The 22,455-nt window shown below is 43.7% G+C and overlaps 1 protein-coding gene and 1 pseudogene across 32 annotated transcripts in view; both read right to left on the bottom strand.

The window, feature by feature from the left end:
* Nucleotides 1-6,467, bottom strand: part of ANKRD6 (ankyrin repeat domain 6) — a 193,671-nt gene extending 187,204 nt beyond the window's left edge. For 11 of the 32 annotated variants that reach the window (XM_070225290.1, XM_070225292.1, XM_070225311.1 and 8 more), the window contains exon 1: nucleotides 6,252-6,455. The gene's annotated coding sequence lies outside the window, so the exon portion shown is untranslated. Of the gene's footprint in view, nucleotides 1-3,174; nucleotides 3,264-6,251 lie in introns of all 32 variants that reach the window. The other 21 variants (XM_070225280.1, XM_070225286.1, XM_070225305.1 and 18 more) reach the window with 5 other exon arrangements.
* Nucleotides 6,468-12,789: 6,322 nt separating this feature from the next.
* Nucleotides 12,790-13,257, bottom strand: LOC100629626 (large ribosomal subunit protein eL21-like; annotated as a pseudogene).
* Nucleotides 13,258-22,455: the final 9,198 nt, after the last annotated feature.

Raw genomic sequence — 22,455 nt, 5'->3', positions numbered from 1 at the left:
TGGCTTGCCAAGCGGTGCCATATCCACACCCGGGATCCCAAGTGGCGAACCCCGGGCCACCAAAGCAGAACATGCAAACTTAACCGCTGCGCCACCAGGCCAGCCCCAGAAGCCCACACCTCTTAACCAAACCCAGTACTCACAGGGCATGCCTGGGACACCCAAACGCATCCATACACACACACTCAAGAAGTGTGCTCTCCGGTACTTGGATACTGTACACTACATTTGGCACAATATAACATAGTCTACAGGGCACCTCAGCATTCTAACTAAACTGGATCAACTGCAGAATTTCATGCTGGGGCTTGTAGTCCACTTGGCATTTTCTAGCTAAAAAATAAGCTTAAAAACTGGCATGAGACACGTTATCCCTGCCAAAAAAGAGAGAAGCAACTTTCAGTTTTGTGAAAAATCTGAACTGTAATTTTCCAAGTTGATTGTTCACGATTTGGTTTATTTTTTACCCCTGAGAATAAATTCAAACCACTATCATATAAGCATGATAAAATAGGTCCATTTCATATCATTACATTTTTACCTCTCATTAAGCAGATATTTTAGTAACTAGAACATCTAAATAGTTCCACTATGGGAACAAAGTATTTTTTTTAAAAATATATTTGACCAATATTGAATTTTCTTGCATAATTCACAAAGTTTTTACCTGATTTATTTTTCTGATTACAAACTTAATTTACGTTCACTGCAAGAAGTCTTTAAAATTCCCATAAAGATGCAGAGGGGAAAAACCCCCAATACTCCTAAAACTCACCACCAAGAGGCAATTTCCGTCTATATCAGATTCCCAGGGGACTTTGCTAGAGTCAGAGTAAAATGCAGACATTTTAAAAAAACTGAAAACGCTAATTCTGAAATAAGAATACAAATTTTCTGACCTTGGAATCCAGTTCTAGAATAAAACAGTACTTTTGTTTATACTCTAGAATGTGAATACACGCATACAGAGTCTTAACACCACGCAGTAGGCTACTGATGTTCATAATAAAAGGAAATCATCAGTTACATCAGGTTAACAATCTCATTAGTTCTCTTTGGTCCACAGACCATCAGGTTGATTCAAGGGCACCTATCTCCAAAAGTGTGGAAGAACAAGAGTGTTTTTACACTGTGAATATGTATAATTTTACAGAACTACATTTTTTTTTTAAATATTATTTTTTCCTTTTTCTCCCCAAAGCCCCCCAGAGCATAGTTGTATATTCTGCGTTGTGAGTCCTTCTAGTTGTGGTATGTGGGACGCTGCCTCAGCGTGGTTTGATGAGCAGTGCCATGTCCGCGCCCAGGATTCGAACCAACGAAACACTGGGCCGCCTGCAGCGGAGCGCGCAAACTTAACCACTCGGCCACGGGGCCAGCCCCCAGAACTACATATTTTGAAAATAAATATTTTGGTCTGGTCCCCTTATTCGCTAAAGAGAAAACTGAGGCTCTGAGAAATTGTCTAAAGCTCCAAAGCGAATTGGTGGCCAGGACTACCCCAAGTTTCGCGTTGTCCATCTGGTGTCCTTCCACCCTCCCCAGGGCCCCCGGAGGGGCTCCTCCATCTCCCGCTCGTCATCCAATCCGACAAGATGATGCAGAGCAGGGTTCCTAATGCTCATGTGCGAAAGGTCACAACCTCAAGAGAACTAAGTTCTATATTCACCTTTTATCTACTTAATATCAGTAAGGCAAATCAACCTTATTTCTTTTGTATCTATTCATTTTAGAAACAATTCTCAAAGCATATGTCCCTTACACAAACAAAAAATAGCCTTGCTGTTCCTGTTTAACTATTAAGATTAGTCTACTTTGGGCTACTTCTCCATCCGTGGTTACTATTTGCTGATATCTCCATTAAATTTACTATTTTTCTTTTAAGAATGTTTTTTACTATCATGGACAGAAATATTTCCCATAATCTCCATTCTTGAACTAAGGACAAATGAGTGATGTAGAAATTAAGTTCATTCCGCTACCAATAAACTCTCAAATTTAAATTACATGTTTTAATCCTGGGGCCAGCCCCGTGGCCAAGCAGTTAAGTTCGAACACTCTGCTTCGGTGGCCCAGGGTTTCGCTGGTTTGGATCCTGGGTGCGACATGGCACCGCTCATCAGGCCATGATGAGGCAGCGTCCCACATGCCACAACTAGAAGGATCCACAACTAAAAATACACAACTATGTACCGAAGGGCTTTGGGGAGAAAAAGGAAAAATAAAATCTTTAAAAAAACAAAATGTTTTAATCCTTACACACACTTCCCTAGTTTTATATGAAAATACTGAAAGTCAAGCATTTCCCAAAGTGCTTTGTGCCTAGAATATCAGATACTAAAGGTTAAATGAATGCTCAAACTCTCTGACTCTCAGTTTTCTTTTAAGTAAAAGAGTTGCAGACAAAAAGAGGAAACTAATTCATTCTAATCCACGTTTTATCATCTACAATGTAGTTTTCTATTTTATACCCTAAAACCAAGAAATGTCGAGTATTAAATACACTCAGTCTAACCCAGGGAAATATTTGAAATTCTTATTTTTTTAAAAAGGAGCAATAAGTTAAATAAAAATAATGCTGATAATTTACAGACAGGCATCAAAGGGAAAAAAGGGAACAATTAGTTAAGAAGAATCAAATAGTTTCTCCCATTCACACAAATGTTCTAATTTTATGGAGGGAAAAAACCCCTCAATATAAGGAACCAAATAAGATAAAAATTGTATCCATCGTTATTTACGTGAACTTGGAAGCATCACCTACGGTTCTGTATAGACTTCCCAACGATAAGTGACTGAAGAAAGGAGCAATAAAAATCAACCACTACATCAGGGAAATATCACTATTGAGTGTATTCTGAGAAACTGTTAAAATATCACCAGGACGTAGCTTAGGCTTGGGGTCTGGACAATGAACAGGACAAGGGGAGAAAGGGAGGCACCACAATCGCCACATGTGACGTCATTACTCAAGTCAGCCTTTCACTGGAGGGTTAACAAGTACCATTTATTGATAGGAATAATCATCTGACCCTCTGCAGTTTAATAAGACTGTTTCATCTGGGAAGATTACCTGCCTCTGGGCTGCAAGTATATGCATAAATTACATCCTATTTGAAACATTTTCAGGCCTGTAACCCATGCCCAAACTTCCCAAGACAAAAGACAAAGTACCTTCCTCCTGAAATCAAAAGTCCACTGGTCCAGACTCAGGGCTTCTCCCTCCCATCAGTAATGACCTCCTCCGCAAACCAGGACTCACGCTGTCAAATGAAAAGATGCATTCCAAAAATGGTCTAAAAAACCATAAAGTGCCACAATAGTACACTAGAGTTTGCTATTTGAAAAATGATAAATCATTCAGCAGCTGGACACTGCTGAACCTACAAAGTGGGGTAGTCCACAGCTTCAACATTAGATCCCACGACATTCCTACCAATGACATCATATCTTTGAAAACACATAGGTTTTCAGCAGTTGCTGTGATAAAAAGCAAGTGCTACAGAAAATTACCACAGAACAGGAAATGAGAGTGGTATATCCAATCCGATCCCAAGATGTGAGAAGTGGTAAAGGCACACATATCCCGTTTGTAACTGTGATTATTTAAGAATGATACAAAAATACATTTTCTCTCAGTTTATGTGTACTAATTTTTTCAAACACCTTTTATGTTGTTAGGACGTAAATTCTAATTACCTTGTTTTAACCTAGCTACTACTAACTCCTTAAATTACTGAAGACACTAAGGGTGCCATGAACCATGTTCAGGAATCTTTGCCATAACCAAGGAGTGATAACATTGTGCAACGTTTACTGAGGAGAGCTGTGTGACCCTGAAGAAATAACTTAAAACATCATAACATCACGTTCATAACACAAACACCATAACCAGGAAAAGAAGAATTTGGGTTAAAACTGTTTTTAAGGGTCACTCTCAGTTGGCTTAATCCTTCAAACCCCATACAATGTCCCCAGGGTAATTTGTATTAAAAAAAAAAAAAAACTTCTAAAATACAAGCAGGCTAATTACTGTTTTCCCAGTTCTTAGGGACTCAAGCAAAGCTTTTAAAATTATAGCCTCCAAGCTACATTGGAAGAGACTGGGCCTCCCCTACACAGACAGAACACACCCGCCGAGCTGGTGCCAAAGGAAACAGGGCCAGGGGGGTCGGGGGGGAGCTTGAGAGAGAGACTCCCCCATCCCAGCACTTTGATTTTTTTGGCTTTTTTGTGGTTTGCATCTTACTCCCAATACCCTGCTTTTAAGTTGAATAAGAACGCTCCAGGTTATTGTGGAAATGCTTGTTTGGAAACTTCCCTTCCACAGAGTTTTTCATCTAAGATATTAAGTGTGAAAAGTGAGGGGAAAACTAACACAAAATCCAGACTATTGATTGCTTGGAGGAAGAAGGAGAAGTGAGTGGAATGCCAAAGGGAGGAGTACTGGGGGCTCCAAGGCCCTGGGGACGCTCTAGCTCTTCAGCGGAGGGATGGACTTGGGTTTGGGTTCTTTCTTATTCTTTCAACGGTGGCTCTAAGGTTTTTACTTTCTGAACGTGTATTTCACAGCAGCAGCACCAGAATTTCTACAAGGGAGGGCCTTGGGAGTTGGAAGTGTGCCTTGTCTCTAAGCTGAGTTGGATCACAATCTGGCAGCTTTTATGTGCTTAGCTGGAGGGGCTCTGGAGAGGCTGATGGGTTTAAGTGGGAAGATAAGGTTAATTTTTAGTACTACCACTGACAACCAAGGAGTTAACAAATTAGCATTTCTTTATCACACTTGGTTTATACCTCCCAACAATGTGCAACTACTATCTGTTTTCTGGTCTCTTTTATTCCTCTTCTCCCTTCTCTCCTCCCCACTTATGACCTAGAGAGCAGAAAACTCTTCCAATTTTAATTTGTATCCCTAATTCTTAAAAAATCATTTGTTTACCATATGCTAAGCACCTGCTTGAGCTGTTAGAAGTAAGGTAAACATGTAGTCACACCTATTATGTGCAAGAACAACAGGTTGCTATCGCTATTTTAAGGATGGGAAACCCTCTCAGAGACAATCAGTACAACGTTGGATCATCGTGGACCAGATGTGTGTGTCTTTGTTGCCCAAGTTCTTCCCACTTACGCTGGCCTGACAGACATTACCTAAACATGAATGAATACAATCATCCAACAGGTTCACAGAGAGGATGCCTAACGTTCAAGAGCACTGTGCCAAGCACTTTACTTGCATCATTTCCACAACAATGCCACCAGGTTATGTATATACACCAAGTTTACAGTTCTAAAAACTAAAGTTTAAAGAAGGTTTTCCGAAGTCACACACCTAACAAGTGGTGGCATCAAACGGATGCCATGACCCCAAACGGGTCTTTAACCACCACTTGAACCATCTCACTACGCTTCAGGGAGAACAAAATGACCAGCTTTAGGAAACTTAAGCCCCTCTCGGGTCACAAGTAATAGTCCACTTCCCCTCCCGCCCCTCAATTCTACCGGAAGCACCACACTGAAATTCCCAAGACAAGTGTCGGTAAGACGATGCCTGAACTCAAACCCAACAACGTGCTCGCTTCCTCGGGCCCGGGAGATGCCACTGGCTGACTCTTTCCCGAGCTTAATTCCAGCCTGAGCGATCTCCCCGGGGCAGGAGCACGAGCACGGCCCCCGCCCCCCGCGCCTGCACCCCTGCAGTGCTCGCGGGGTCGAGGGGAGGGGGGCGGACCGCTGGCGCGCCTGAGCCCAGCCCGGTCACTCTGAGGCCGGCCTGCAGGCCCGGGGACGGCGGGCAACGCTGGGCGACCAGAGGGGACCCTCCTTTACGCCCGAAGACCAACAGCCACTGCGTCCCGGAGAAATACCGGCGGACCCCCGCCCCCCAAACACCACTTTCCTCAAACTCTTTGAGCTCACTGGAGAAAGAGGAGGAGGGCAAGCAAAGATGAGAAAGTTCTCTGCCCCCCGCCCAAAGTGCTATATCCTAGGAGGCAACAGAGGCAAAGCGCTAAGGGAGCTGCCCCAGGAATTCGCCCCTCCCGCCCCGGCTCTCCCGGAGGCCGCAGGAAAGGGGGCAACGCGCTCGGTGTGGGACTCCTCTCCACGCAGACAGCGATCTGGGGGCGCCAGGGCGCAGCGCCCCACCCCCGACATCGTGCTCCCCGGATCAGTGCCTCCCGCCCTGGGAGTGGAGGGCGCCCGCCCTCGGATGAAGAGGGGTCGCGAAGGGACCCGGCGAGGGCGCACGGTACCTTTCTCTCCCGCGCCGGACGTCCGCGCCGCAGGGACCGATGCCGGCGACAGGGTGGGGGGCGAGGGGAGATGATGGGCACGCGCTCCCGCTGGCTCCGGCGGCCCCAGGGCCTCGGCGCCGCGCAGCGCCGCCGCCTCCAGCCGCCCCTCGCAGGCTGCGCGCCCCGCTCCCGCAGGTTACCTGTGGCCGCGCCGCCGCGCCCGCCGCCCGCAGGGCCTCCGCCCCGCCCCGCCCGCGCCTCCGAACCTGGGGCCGCAGCGCCCCGCAGCGGCCGGCCGGGGTACGGCGGGGGCCGGGGGGAGACGCGGCCCCCGAGGCCCGGGGGCGGTCCTTAGTCGCCCAGCTGGGGCCGCTGCCGGTTCTGCGGCCACCGGAGAGGCCTCCTTCTGAACAGTGGGAGGAAAGCGGGTGCAGTGGGGTGAGGTTTTCCGCACGGGAGTTGCCACGAGGTTTATTGAAAGGAGAGGGGAATTAGGAGAAGAAACCATCCCTCAACCTGTGGCCAAGTGGATATTTCAATATATTCCTAGTTCACTTAACTGTTGGCTCAGTGGAAGCTGAACAACAATGATGAATGATCCGGATTCATTAAGAGCTGGAGAAGGGCAAGGAAGCCTTTATTCTGAACACCTTGTCTGTTAGCATGTCGGAACTATCTCATATAAAACAGGCAAAAAAAGCATTGAGCTTTCTTAACTCCTATATTCAAATCACACTTTACCTACCATTACCTCAGTCTGTTTTTGTCTGTTTTTCACAGTTACTTTTTCAGTATCTAGAAGAGCTGCCTAAACGTAGCAAACCCTGAATAAATTGTGGTTGAATGAATGTGTGAATGAATGGGACCCCTTCAACCTTTTGAAGAAGCATGACAGGTATTTGCTTTCCAAACACGGGGAGCTGGAGAGGGAGGCAGAACCCTAGAATGGAATTACAGTCTTGTCTGAGGTATGGGACAAGCCTATTTTGAACCTGATTCTTCTTATCCCCTCTGAAATAGGCCTGCTTTCCGGGGGAAAACAAACATGATGATTTCCTCCATTTTCTTAAGATATTTGTCTCCCTCTGTCCTTCAGGGAGCGTGAGGCAGGAGAAATCCACACAACTCCTACCCACCAGGGAGGGGTAAGTATTTTCCTCTACTACTTCGGAACTTCCCCCAACCCCGTAGTCATAGCAGCAGCTTTACTTGGCAGCGTGTGAAACCTCTCTTCTGAGTGTCCTTGGACCTTCTTTAGATGTGTTCTCTGTCCCTGTCACTCCCCAACTAGAGCTGTTAGGAGAGCACATTTCCTTTCCCTGCCCATCAGTAGCTCTGAATTTCTCTCCAGGCAGGTCACCATTGAGTTCTAGCGGAACCCCTGAAGTCAAGGTATGTACACGTGACCTTTCAACCTGGTCATTTCTTTCTTTTTCTTTTCCGGATTAGGGAGTTTTCCTAGCTAGTCCCTTGGACAAACTGTCTACAAAAATACAGAGCACTCCATTCCTTTGGGAAGCTTTTGTAACATCACCATAAAGTCATAATGAGATGGAGTTTTAGGTTACATTTGTGGGCAGTCAGAGTCATCCCATTAATTCTGCTGAAAGGAACAGAAAGCCCAAGCCAGCCAGTAAGACATGTGACTGCTCCTGGGAGCTGCCTGGTCTGCAGTTGTTCCCAGACCTTGATTAATGGGAATTCCTGGCAGGAGGCCTCATGAGAGCCAAAGCAGGCAGTGGGTGATCCGCCTGGAGATCTTGCTTGCTCATCTCCAAGTGAGCACACAGTCTTTGGGCAACTAATGAAAGGAGATTTCTAAACCTCCCTCTGTATGAGGGACGGCTCCCAGCCTGCAGTTCTTTTTTTTTCTTTTGAGGAAGATTAGCCCTGAGCTAACATCTGCTGGCAGTCCTCTTTTTGCTGAGGAAGGTTGGCCCTGAGCTAACATCCGTGCCCATCTTCCTCTACTTTATATGTGGGACGCTGACCACAGCATGGCTTGCGAAGCAGTGCCATGTCCACACCCAGGATCTGAAATGGCGAAGCCCCCGCCGATGAAGCAGAATGTGCGAACTTAACCACTGCACCACTGGGCCGGCCCCCCAGCCTGCAGTTCTGTTCTTGCCCCTCTGCTCGGCTCCATCGCAGCCAGCCTCATCTACCTACCCCACTACCTGCTCCTTCTGTCTCATGAGAAAGAAGTCTGCTCTGCCAATAATTTTCATTGCTTTGTGAGAATATAATCCTCTTCTATTTGCAGCAACATTTCTTTAATGAGTTGACTGCACTAGCTATCTTTCATGTCCTTAACTTCGATTCATCCTTCAGCCCACCACTCTGGCTTCTAGCCCTGCCACTCCCTGAAACTGCCCTTGCTAAGGCCTCTATTCAAGAAATCTTCCATGTGTCCCTCCGTGATCATATCTTCCTCCTCCAGAGGAAGCCACCATCCTGAATTTTCTGTTAGTAATTTTCTTATCACAAATATATATACGTCTCTCGAAATACTACATTATTCCGCTTTGCCTGTTTTTGAACTTTTTGTAAATGGAATCATTCTGCGTGATTCCTGTGCCCCTTGCTTTTTTCGCTCAGCATTCTGTTTCTGAATCAGCTAGTCAATTTCTCTGTTAGGTAGTGTTTCACTGTAAAAAGATACCACGATTTATTTACCTGGTTTACTTTAGGACATTGAGCTGGCTCTAGTTTTTGCTGTTGCAAACAATGTTGCTATGAACATTCTTAAGTATTTCTCCTAATGCATGTGTGCAAGAATTTTTAGAATACGTAGTAGACTTGGAAGTGGACTTGTTGGGTCTGAAGTATGAGTCTGTTCGAATTTACTAGGTAATGCCAAATTGTTTTCTAAACCAGTCATACCAGTTTTTATTCTCATCAGCAGTGTATGAAAGTCCCCTTGGTCCACATCTTGCCACTACTTGTTTTTTTTGGAGGTGTGAATTTTCTTATGATCGTGATCTGTAGTTCCCCAATTACCAGTACAATTGAGCATCTTTTATGTTTAGTAACTATTCTTGTTTTCTCTTTTCCTTTTTTTTTTAAAGATTTTATTTTTTCCCTTTTTCTCCCCAAAGCCCCCCCGGCACATAGCTGTATATTCTTCATTGTGGGTCTTTCTAGTTGTGGCATGTGGGACGCTGCCTCAGCGTGGCTTGATGAGCAGTGCCATGTCCGCGCCCAGGATTCGAACCAACGAAACACTGGGCCGCCTGCAGCGGAGCGTGCGAACTTAACCACTCGGTCACGGGGCCAGCCCCGTTTTCTCTTTTCTTAATTGGTCATATCTTTTGCCCTGTTTCATGTGTTTTGAGAAATCCTTCCTGACCCTGAGGATATAAAAATATTCTCCCATATTTTCTTCTAAAAGTTTTAAAGTTTTGCCTTTCACATTTAAGTCCACATTCCATCTGAAATTCACTTCTGTCATTTACAATACCAGAGCTATCTTATAATGGTTTCCATGTATGTATGGGTCTGTTATAGGTTCTCCATTTTGTTCCATTTGCCTATCCCTGTGCTAGTACCATACAGCCTGGAAATTTGTGGTTTTATATTAAATCTTGGCTTCTGATCATGCGAAGTCCTACCCTGACTTACTTCTTTTTCTTCTTCATAAGGATGTCAAGTTGCAGCTTGACAGGCTTCATGAAAAATTTGGGGTTTTGATTTGGAATTGTGGCAGATTGTATTATTCATTCACAATTATTTGTTCCCGTCCCACCTTTGCCATGCTTTCCTATAGTGGTTGTAGACTCCTCTGCCCCGCTGGTTTGGGGTTTGTGTGACTTGCCTTGACCAAGGCATGTTGGAGCAGAAGCTTTAAATGTGTTGCGTGCTTTAGTGCTCACTGCTTGAGCTTTTACTCTTCTCCATGAGACTGTCATGCCCCAGAGAGTGGCTGCTGCTTCAGCTGGGATCCCAGGATGAGAAGACACATGGAATCATGTAGAGCCCAGTATGGCTACAGGCAGTCTGCAGCCCTCATGTGATGGGGGCAAGAAATAAATGGTTTGCTGCTACTGCAGTTTGGAGAGAACTGACATCTTTATACCGTTGAGTCTTCTTATCTATGAACATGTTTGACACATCTGTCCATTTATTTAGAATTTTAGTGACTTCAAAAGTTTTACAACTTTTTATTTTCTGACATTTATTCTTAATTATCTTTTTTGTTACTATTGCAAATGATATCTTCTCTAAAAATGTGTTTTCTATCCCATTTTGTTGTCAATAAGAAAAATGCAAATGTCTTTGTTTATTGAGCTTATATCTGGCAACATTGCTAAATTCTTTTATTAATTTTTAGATTCTTCAGTTTTCTTTTTTCTTTTTCTTTTTGAGGAAGATCAGCCCTGAGCTAACAGTTGCTGCTAATCCTCCTCTTTTTTGCTGAGGAAGCCTGGCCCTGAGCTAACATCCGTGCCCATCTTCCTCTACTTGTTATATGTGGGACGCCTGCCACAGCATGGCTTGACAAGCAGTACATAGGTCTTCACCTGGGATCCAAACCGGTGTACCCTGGGCCACCAAAGCAGAACAAGTGAACTTAACTGCTCCACCACTGGGCCGGCCCCTCTTTAGTTTTCTATGTACCTGCAAGTAATGATATTTTATTTCTTCCTTTCCAATCCTTATATCTTTTTAAAAAATTTATTTTGAGATAATTACAGATTCACAAGAAATTGCAGAGCCAGCCCTGATGGTCTAGCAGTTAAGGTTCAGCACTCTCACTGCTTCAGCTGCCCAGGTTCACTTCTGGTCGTGAAACCACACCACCCATCTATCAATTGCCATGCTGTGGTGGCAGCTTATCTGGAAGAACTAGAAGATGGGGCTGGCCCTGTGGCGTAGTGGTTAGGTTCAGCATGCTCCACTTTGGTGGCCTGGGTTCACGGGTTTAGAGCCCAGGTGCCGACCTTCACCACTCATCAGCCATGCTGTTGTGGTGACCCACATATAACGTGGAAGAAGACTGGCACAGATGTTAGCTCAGGGCTAATCTTCCTCAAGCCAAAAAAAAAAGGAAGATTGGCAACAGATATCAGCTCAGGGAAATACTTGCCTGCAAAAAAAAAAAAAAAGAAATTGCAAAAATAGTATAGGATGTCCTTTGTACTCTTCACCCAGTTTCCCCCAATAGTTATATCTTATGTAACTATTTGATAATATCAAAACCAGGACATTGACATCAGTACAATGTGTGTATATAGCTCTATGCAATTTTATCACGTGTGTAGCTTTACGTAACCACCACCACGATTAAGATACAGAACTATGCCATCACCACAAAGAAGCTTCCTCATGCTACTGCATTACGGCCACACCCAACACCCTCCCCTACAGCATCCCTAACCCCCAACAACCACTCATCTGTTTCCATCTCTGTAATTTTGTCATTTCTAGAATGTTATATAGGGGGCCGGCCCTGTGGCCGAGGGGTTAAGTTTGCGCGCTCTACTTCGCGGCCCAGGGTTTTGCTGGTTTGGATCCTAGGCGCCGGCATGACACCACTCGTCAGGCCACGCTGAGGTGGCATCCCACATAGCAGAGCCAGAAGGACCTGCAACTAGAATATACAACTATGTATTGGGGGGCTTTGGAGAGAAGAAAAACAAGAAGATTGGCAACAGATGTTAGCTCAGGTGCCAATTTATAAAAAAAAAAAGAATGTTATATAAATGGAATCATACATAATGTGAACTTTTGAGACTGGCTTTTTTTCACTCAGCATAAATGCCCTTGAGATCCATCCAAGTTGTTACATGTATCATTAGTTCACTGTTTTTATTGCTGAGTAGTATCCCATGGTATGGATGTACTACAGTTTGTTTAGCCATTCATCTGTTGAAAGGCATCTGGGTCAATTACAGTTTTTGGTTGTTATGAATAAAGCTGCTAGGAACAATTCTGTACAGGTTTTTATATGAACATAAGTTTTAATTTCTCCAAGATGTGTCCATAAGGGCAATTGCTGGATTGAACAATAGTTGCATGTTTAATTTTATAAGAACCTGCCAGGGGCTGGCCCGGTGGCACAGTGGTTAAGTTTGCATGTTCTACTTTGGCGGCCCAGGGTTCACCAGTTCCAGTCCTGGGTGTGGAACTACACACCACATGTCAAGCCATGCTGTGGTAGGCGTCCCACATATAAAGTAGAGGAAGATGGTCACGGATGTTAGCTCAGGGCCAGTCTTCTTCAGCAAAAAGAGGAGGATTGGCAGCAGATGTTAGTTCAGGGCTAATCTTCCTCAAAGGAACAAAAAAGAAACTACCAAAGCATTTTCCAGAATGGCTATATCACTTTACATTCCCATCACTGATATATGAGAGATCCACTTTCTCTCCATCCTTGCCAGCATCCAGTATTGTCACTATTTTTTATTTTAGCCATTTTGATAGCCACGTAGTGGTATCTCGTTGTAGTCCTGAAGTCTTAGTATTTGCATTTTTTAATGGCTAGTGGTGACAAACATTTTTCTTTTCTTTTCTTTTTTTTACAGTCCAGAGGTCTTTTATTTTTTTTAAAAACCTATTATGCCATGAATTTATAGAGAATGCGTTCCAGCAGCGCAGGCTCCTTTCCACTGGTTCTCACAAGGCGTGCTTCTCTGTGTGGAGCAGGCTGGAACTTCAGTTGAATCCAAATACCTTTGTCTTTGGCTTCCTTCTTTTTCTGATCATTTTCCTTCACATATTTCAGGAAGCTATCTCAGCTCTTAGAGTGATTAATATGCTCAATATGCAAGAATCTGGCCCTTACCTTGTTTGTTTGCAACAATGCCAACAGCATGCTGGGTGACACTGTCCACTCCTCCAGTTTTGCAGGGTAACGTTTGTGGGGCATTCCTTTTTAAACAGTGCCCATTCCCCTAATGTCTACAATGTTACCTTTCTTGTAGATGCACATGCGTGTGGCCAAAGGAACAACTCCATGTTTTCTGAAAGGCCTAGAGAACATACAGCTGGTGCTTCAGCTTTTTCCCTTTGGGTGGGTCATTTTGGCGAATACTGGAAGATGCTGGTTCTGCCTGGAAGGATGAACATCTTTTCATGTGCTTATTTAACATCCCTATAGCCTCTTCAGTAAAATGTCTCTTCATGTCTTTTGCCTATTTTCTAATTGGATTTTTTTTTTTTTTTACTGTTGAGTTTTGAAAACTCTTTATAGATTCTAGATATGAGTCCTGTGTCAGACATACAGTTAATGAATATTTTACTCCAGTCTGTAGCTTGCCTTTTCATTCTCTTAACATGGTCTTTGCAATGAAAGAGTTTTTAATTTTGGTGAAGTTCAACTTATTGATTTTTTTCTAAGTAGTACATGCCTTCAGTGTCACAAGCCTTTTGTTTCTTGTTCCTATCTTATGATGCAATCAAGCATTTACAGTACACTGTGGAACAGAGTGGAGTTAGTGGACATCCTTCTCTGTTCCTGATTTTTTTTTTTTTTTTTGAGGAAGATTAGCCCTGAGCTAACATCTGCTGCCAATCCTCCTCTTTTTGCTGAGGAAGACTGGCCCTGAGCCAACATCCATGCCCATCTTCCTCTACTTTATATGTGGGACGCCTACCACAGCATGGGTTCCCAAGCAGTGCCATGTCCGCACCCAGGAGCTGAAGTGGCGAACCCTGGGACGCCGAGGTGCAACATGCACACTTAACCGCTGCGCCACTGGGCTGGCCCCCCTCTCCCTGATTTTAAGCTACTGATTATCGGTCTCTCTCACTGACTTCCAGTTTTCAAGAAAAAGAGACCATGTTTGTCAGTTAGAATGATTTGACTGCAAGAGAGAGCATGCCTGACTAGAGTAGGTTAAATAATAAAAACACATAATAGCTTACATAATAAAAATAGCCGGGCGAGGCTCTTTTCGTCGTTCTACTGTCCCACCAGCAGTACTGGCTTTTGTCTTTCTCTTGATTTTGAGGCAGGAGAAAGTGGCAGGGTTTCTCACTGTATTTATTTTGATTTGGGAACAAATTCTGCTCAGCTACCCCTTGAATATCTTTCTCCTTACACGTCATTGATCACAACTGTGTCACAAAGGTGAGGGGCTGGTTACCATACCTAGCATAGACCATTCACGATTCGACCTCTGCGTCTGGGGTTCCTTCCCTGAGTGTGTTGATACCCAAGACATTTAGCAGAGTCGGGGTGTGGGTTATGCCACCAACAAAGTCTACCTGACATTTGTTTGACTCTGTGTTTCCTGTGCCTGGCCATGTGAGGCACATGGTGGATACATTTGGAGGTTTCTTTTCAGCTTATCCCCCTTTGTTAAGAGCTGTCTCCCCACTCATGAGAGTAGACCTCTGCACCCCCACAATTGCACCCCCAGCCACAGTGGATTGGACCATTAATTCAGCATATTTATTGGGACTTGATCACCATCAAATTACCGTGTTGTACATAGAATACAGTGTAAATGGTGTGCCCTAGAATTGTACTTCCTGGAGATTCTGACCACTGTGCTGGGCCCTGAGGACAGAATGGAGAACAAAGGCAGATGGTCCTGGAGTCTATTGGTGAATAGAGACTGCAACCAAATATTGAATCATTGCTGAGAGAAATGCTCTGAAGGAGTACACGGTGCTATGTAAAGTATGACCGGGGGACTAGGCCAGGAGCAGACCATTGGGCCAAACTCAACCAATCAAATTTCCTTGCCTGGGAATCAAAGATAATAAAAGCTAACACTCATACAGTGCTCACCTTTGCAAATGATTTTACATAGTTTAATGGATTTAATTCTTCCCATGACCCTATTGAGGTATATAACATCATCACTAGTTTAGAGATGAGGAAATTGAGCCACAGAGAGGTTAAGTAACTTGGTGCAGGTCACACAGCTAGATAATGGTGGAGCTAGGATTTGAGCCCAGGTAGCCTGGTTCCAGAACCTGGGCCCGCTATCACTGGGACTGGAGGGTGGGGCAGCCGTCTCCTGCCATCTGGTGGGAAAAGCACAGAAAGCCGGTATTCACGCAGAGAGAGGAGAATGAAGTGAGAAGTACAGAGAAAAGCAAAAACAAGTTCCCTTTCTAATGAAGCCTCAATTATCTCCTGTAATGTCCTGAGACACCTTTACCAGCATTCTCTGAATGTGACATAACTTCTGAACTTCACCACCAGGTATATGATCAGGTTTCATCCATCCGTCCATCCCTCCACTCATAAAGGGCATGTACTGTGTCAGTTAGGATCAGCTCTACTGCAAAGTTCAGAGCACCTTACCTTCAGTGGCTTAAGCAGGACTTCCCAACTGGTTTGCCGCTACCACCTGTGTACCATAAGTGGGTTACAGATATGGCCAACTTATTGATCCCTCAGCCTTTGGGGCAGCTGGGCAGGGCCTGAGGTGGCCAAAGTCTCTGGGGCAGTCACCTCTGGCTGCAAGCAGCCTATCCATTTAGGTCAACGTGCCATACAAATAGTACCAATTTCTATGTGCGCCACGAATTGGCAAGATGGGGAAGCACTGGCTTAAGGAATGGATTGCTAATTTTCTCATGAAATATGAAGTTTGGGGGCAGGCGTTTCCAGATTTGAGTACAGCAGTTCAGCAAAATCATCTAGGCTCTTTCTCTCTTTATATTCTGCCATTCCCACTACAGGCTTTTGGTCTTCACCGCGTTACCCTGCGGTTGCAGATGGCTTCCCTCCCTCCAAGTACAGTGTTCTTCCACAGCTGTGTTCTAAGCAGGAAAGGGTGGTGTCAGGGGCTCTTCTGGTTCATTGCCTCTTTTATTAGGAAGCAAACTCTTTCCTAGAAGTTCCCCAGCAGGATTCCACCTTACTGACCAGATATGAAGGAGTCTCTGAGTTTGAGGCTCTGACTTCTTCCATCTCTGGTCTGGGAAGCAGGCAAAGGAGAAGGGGCTGGGAATGGCTGGTAAGTAGCTGACCCACAGTCTCTGCCACTTTCGTAGGTAACATTAAGTGATGTGTGTAAGTGATAGTTCCTGGATTTCATGCTAGTGGATTTTTAATAAGGTTGTTTGCCTTGGAGAATCTGCTTTCTTCTTTTTTTTTTGACAAAGATTAGCCCTGAGCTAACTGCTGCCAATCCTCCTCTTTTTGCTGAAGAAGACTGGCCCTGAGCTAACATCCGTGCCCATCTTCCTCGACTTTATATGTGGGACTCCTACCACAGCATGGCGTGCCAAGCAGTACCATGTCCACACCTGGGATCCAAATCGGTGAACCCCGGGCAATGGAAGTGGAACGTGCGCACTTTGCTGCGCCACCAGGCCGGCCCCATGAATCTGCTTTCTTGTATCGTTGGATGTACAAATTTGAGTAACTCTCCCAGCCAAAGCAGGGGTTACCAAGTCCAAACTGATCTACAGACATGTGGAGCTGTTAATAACTCTGTTGGGCTGGTTCTATTGTCAAGAGCTTTCTACTCTTGTGTTATGGCACCATTCGCGTCAGAAGCTTGTTAAAACTCCATATGAATAGGGGCCAACCCAGTGCTGTAGTGGTTAAGTTTGCACACTCTGCCTTGGCAGCCTGGGGTTCATGGGTTCGGATACTGGGCACAGACCTACACATCACTCATCAAGCCATGCTGTGGCGGTGTCCCAAGTACAAAGTAGATGAAGATGGGCACAGATGTTAGCTTAGGGCCAATCTTCCTCACCAAAAAAAAAAAAAAAAATCTGTATGAATAAAAAGTTAATTTTTTATAGAAGTCCATATTGTAGGAATTCCATCTCACTAGTTTGGGACTTTTCTTGGATAATTACAAATGTCTTTAGTTCATCCATGACTTGTAGTTGGAAAAATTTATTATTTATTCAAAAGACAACATGATAGACATCTAAGAAATGGCCAAAATTACAGGATTAAGGGAGATTGCCTTGTGGCAATATACAGTAACTGGAATGTTAAAAAATCGAGGACCTTGGTTCACCTCCTGCTCCCCAGTCCTGTTCCTATCTCAGTTTTACTTATTTTAATAAATGCCCAATTCATCAACTGGGAGGAAATATTTAGAAATTAGATATCTGACAAGGAGTTAATTTCCAAAATATACGAAGAACTTATTCAACTCAACAACAAAAAGATAAACAATCCAATCAAAAAATGGGCAGAGGATATGAACAGACGTTTTTCCAAAGAAGATATACAGATGGCCAATAGGCACATGAAGGGATGTTCAACATCACTAATCATTAGGGAAATGCAAATCAAAACTACAATAAGACATCACCTCATACCCATCAGACTGGCTATAATTAAGAAGATGAGAAATAATCGGTGTTGGAGAGGATGTAGAGAAAAGGGAACCCTCATACACTGCTGGTGGGAATGCACACTGGTGCAACCACTGTGGAAAACAGTATTGAGATTTCTCAAAAAATTAAAAATAGAAATACCATACAATCTACCTATGCCACTACTTGATATCTATCCAAAGAACTTGAAATCAACAATACAGGGGCTGGCCCCGTGGCCGAGTGGTTAAGTTCCCATGCTCCACTGCAGACAGCCCAGTGTTTCATTGGTTAGAATCCTGGGTGCGGACATGGTACTGCTCGTCAAACCACGCTGAGGCAGCATCCCACATGCCACACTAGAAGGACCCACAACGAAGAATATACAACTATGTACCGGGGGGCTTTGAGGAGAAAAAGGAAAAAAGATAAAATCTTAAAAAAATATATATATATATATAAAGAGACCTATGCACCCCTATGTTCATTGCAGCATTATTCACAATAACCAAGAGTTGGAAGCAACCCTCGTGCCCATCAACCGATGAATGGATAAAGAAAATGTGGTATATATATATAGTGGAATACTACTCAGCCATAAAAAAGATGAAATCTTGCCATTTGCAACAAGATGGGTGGACCTTGAGGGTATTATGTTAAGCAAAATAAGCCAGACCGAGAAAGATACATACCATATGATTTCACTCATATGTGGAAGATAAATAAACACATGAATAAAGAGAAAAGATTAGTGGCTACTAGAGGGAAAGGGGGAGGTGGACAAAAGGGGTAAAGGGGCACATATGTATGGTGGCAGGTAAAAACTGGACTACTGGAGGTCAGCACTATGCAGTTTATACAGAAAATGAAATATAATAATGTACTCCTGAAATTACACAATGTAATAAACCAATATGACCTTAATTAAATTAAAAAAATAAATAAATAAATGCAATTACCATACATCTAGTTGCTCAAACCAAATGCCTGGGAGGAGTCCTTGTTCTGACCACTCACATTAAATAAGCTATCAATAAGTCTTATCTATTCTACCTCTGAAATTTATGTCAAGTCTATCCACTGCTCTCTATTTCTGCTGTCTCCACTCCTTTCTCTTACGGACTACTACAGTGACCTCCTAACTGTTACTTCTGCTTCCACTCTTAAATCTGTGATCCATTTTCCCCACATCAGCCAGAATATGTGCATCAGTTATCTACTGCTGTGTAACAAAACACCCCAAATCTTAATGGCTTTAAAAAACAACCATTTTAATTTGCTCATGATTCTGTGGGCTTGCTGAAAACCAGCAAAACAGCAAGTCTGTGTTCCATGTGGCGTGGGCTGGACTTGCTCATGTGGCTGCAACTTGGGCTGGAGAATCCAAGATGATGTCACTCACATCTGGCCCCTCAGCTGGGACAGCAAGAATGCCAGGGGCTCTCTCCTCTTGTGCTCTGGCATCCTCAGGGCCTCGCTGTCTGTGGGGCCTCTCCAGCCAGCTAGCCCAGACTTCTTCTCATGGTGGCTCAAGGCCTCCCAGAAAGTGAAAAAAGGAAGCAGCAAGGGCTTGTAGGGCCCAATCTAGGAAGTTGCACAGTATCACTGTCACTTCCACCACACTCTGTTGGTTAAAGCAAGTCACAGAGCCTGCCCACATGCAAGAGGAGGGAAAATAGGTAGGAGGAGTGGCAAAGTCTTATTTGCAAAAGGGCATGTGGGTGGCATGGATGGTTGTGGCTGGCTTTGGAAACAATCTACCAGCATGTGCTTTTAGAAAAGTAAAGCACACATTTCACCTCTCTGCTTAAAACTCTTCAATGCTTCCAGTGATGCTTAGAATAAAACCCAAACTGCTTATCCTGGCTGAAAAGACTACTTGTCCCTCATGCCTACCGCCCTGCCCCTCTCTCATCACACCAACATTTCGGACATTTCGTTCCTCCAACACCAAGCCCGTTCCCTTCTCCTTGGCTTTTCCAACTGCTGAGACAGCTCCAGGGGAACACGCTCCATCTGACTTTCACTTTGCTATCTCCTTCTCATGGTCAACTCAAATGTCACCTTTTTAGAGAGGTCTTCTCTGGTTACCCCATCTGAATCAGGCTCCCAGTACTCTTTCATCTCCCTCTGTGTATTTCCTGCAAAACACAGCCCTAAAAATCTAGTTGTCTTCATGTTCATTTGAAAAAAAAAATTGTTGACTATTTAAGAGATGAAGTTATCAAATATAAATCTCTATAATGGCTGCAAATATTTTTTGCACATTTAAAAGCAGACTGTTTCTAGGGCTGGCCTGGTGGCAGAGCGGTTAAGTTCGTGTGCTCCACTTTGGTGGCATGGGGTTCATAAGTTCGGATCCCAGGTGTGAACCTAGCACCACTTGTCAAGCCACTTTGTGGTTCCTCTATTTCATCCAAGGAAGATTGACACAGATGTTAGCTCAGCAACAATCTTCCTCAAGCAAAAAGAGGAAGATTGGCAACAGATGGTAGCTCAGGGCCAATCTTCCTCACCAAAAAAAAAAAAAAAAAAAGCAGCAGCACAGACTGTTTCCTTCTGTTGAGGGGAGCAAATAGACTGTAGGTCAGGAGTGGGAGAAACTAACATTTCATTGGATGTTCTTTTATGCTGTTTGACTATTTTACCATATGCATGTTTTTAAAATGTCAAAACATTATTTTAATAAAATCTCTTTAATGATGGATTGCCTCTGTGGAAACAATTTAATGATTTCATCAGGTTATCAGCTGTCTTAGGAGAACTGGAGACTGTGAGCTGCTGTCTTGAAAAATTTGATTGACTTCCCTGGTTTAGCAGGAGTCCAGCAAGATTCTGTAGAAGGCTCTTTCCTTTGTTTGCTTCAAGAGAGAATTAATGGCTTTAAATACATATTTAAAAAGAAAGCCTGAAAGGCTTTCAACATGTGAATCCCAGGAATCAGGCACAATGCCATCAGATACCTCAAAATACCCTAAGATGCAGGATGTTGGCTGTATTTAATGGCTTGCCCTATTCAGGACTGCAATTATTCCGCCTAAACTGCACAGGTCTCTTTTAAATAGCTCTCGAGTTCTTTGTTACAAGACATCTAATTGGTAACAGCAAAGTAATTCACCATAATAAGGGCACAAAACTTCTGGCCTTTAAAATTCAAAATTTAAACAAAAATACAGATATTATACTTTAGCTTAGCATATAGTACAATATAGCCATATGAACCAGAAAGGGCACTAATCACTTGATATTTGTGTTCCTAATAAAAGGAGTGATATGATCAACAATCTTATTATAAGTAGTTTTCTGACATTTGTTGGTTAGGAAGTTGTTCAGGTTTTTTTTTTCTTCCTTTTAGTGAATCCTTTAAGCTAAATGGCCTGAGACACCAGGTGCATATTTTTTTTTTAAGATTTTATTATTTTTTATTTTTTTATTTTTCCTTCTTCTTCCCAAAGCCCCCCAGTACATGGTTGTATATTTTAGTTGTGGGTCCTTCTAGTTGTGGCATGTGGGACACCGCCTCAGCGTGGCCTGATGAGTGGTGCTAGGTCTGCGCCTGGGATGGGAACTGGAGAAACCCTGGGCTGCTGAAGCAGAGCGCGTGAACTTAACCGCTTGGCCACAGGACTGGCCCCAACCATTTTTGAGTGTCTTTTTTTTTTTTTGAGGAAGGTTAGCCCTGAGCTAACTGCTGCCAATCCTCCTCTTTTTGCTGAGAAAGACTGGTCCTGAGCTAACATCTGTTCCCATCTTCCTCTACTTTATACGTGGGATGCCTACCACAGCATGGCGTGCCAAGCGGTGCCATGTCCGCACCCAGGATCCAAACCAGCGAACCCCAGGCAGCTGAAGTGGAATGTGCACACTTAACTGCTGCGCCATCTGGCCAGCCCCGAGTGTCTTTGTGTGTTTTGCTTCTTTACCTATGAGCTTAGGAGCCAGCTCTTCACTTCCCCTCCCCCCTTTCAGTTTAGGACTATAAATTGACTTTAGCCTCAGGCCATTAAATAGGAACAAAGTCTAATGTTTGGCTGAGCACCAAAGTAGTTCCCACCATCCCCTCCATGTGGTACCTTGGGCGGATTGTTTAACCTCAGTTTTCTTATCTGTAGAGTAAGGACAATACTATGACTGACTTCATGGGAATATTTTGAAAGTCATGTTACCTTGGAACAGTGCCTCATTCACGGAAAATTTCAGTAAATATTAGTTGGTTAAATTTTAATGGGCAATAGACAATGCTCATCTTTCATGATGCTACAAAACATCTCTAAAATTTAAGTTTTTTTAGAAGGAAAGGTTAATAAAAATAAAATAAGCATTTAAGAGTCATTAGATTGTAATTCCTTCAAATCTTCAGGTCGTCCTGAATGGATGATGGCTCAAAAGTCATTGTCTCTCCCATGTCAGCTCATTCCTGGTTGTGCTCTTGTAGCTCATGGTTCATACTTATCTCACTGTGGCATGTCCCAGGGTTTAAAGGAAGTAGAAAACTTGGCTTCTCTCTCTTCGTGAAGTTCCTCTCAAAAATATGCCAGGTCTGTGTAGAGACCTGGCCACGTACTATCTAGTTCCCTTCTTTTCTTTCATTCTCTCCATAAACATTTATGAAGCACCTACTATGTATATGGCAACCTGCCATGGTTACATACAGCAGCAAAAATCATGGGTAGCCCAGAGACAAATGCTCACAATCTTGAGAATGCTTTCCCAGGGAGACATCACAGACAGCCTGAGCTCCAGGCCCGAGTGGCCCAGGGGGTCACCAAGTCACTAAGCAGCTCCCACACCAAATTTCTCAAAAAGTTTCAATTTTTTTAATTTTTATTCAAATTCTGAAAGAATCCACACACATGACTTTTTACATTTATGAAGTTCTATTTCTAAGATATTTTTCAACATATCATTTATTTGAAAGCTGACAGTATCGAAATGATAACAGCAAAAAGTGAAAAGCAATACAATTTTTCCTGTTTTG

The sequence above is a fragment of the Equus caballus genome, chromosome 10 (assembly GCF_041296265.1).
Source record: "Equus caballus isolate H_3958 breed thoroughbred chromosome 10, TB-T2T, whole genome shotgun sequence".
NCBI lineage: Eukaryota > Metazoa > Chordata > Mammalia > Perissodactyla > Equidae > Equus > Equus caballus.
This window is presented reverse-complemented; position numbering and strand designations above follow the sequence as displayed.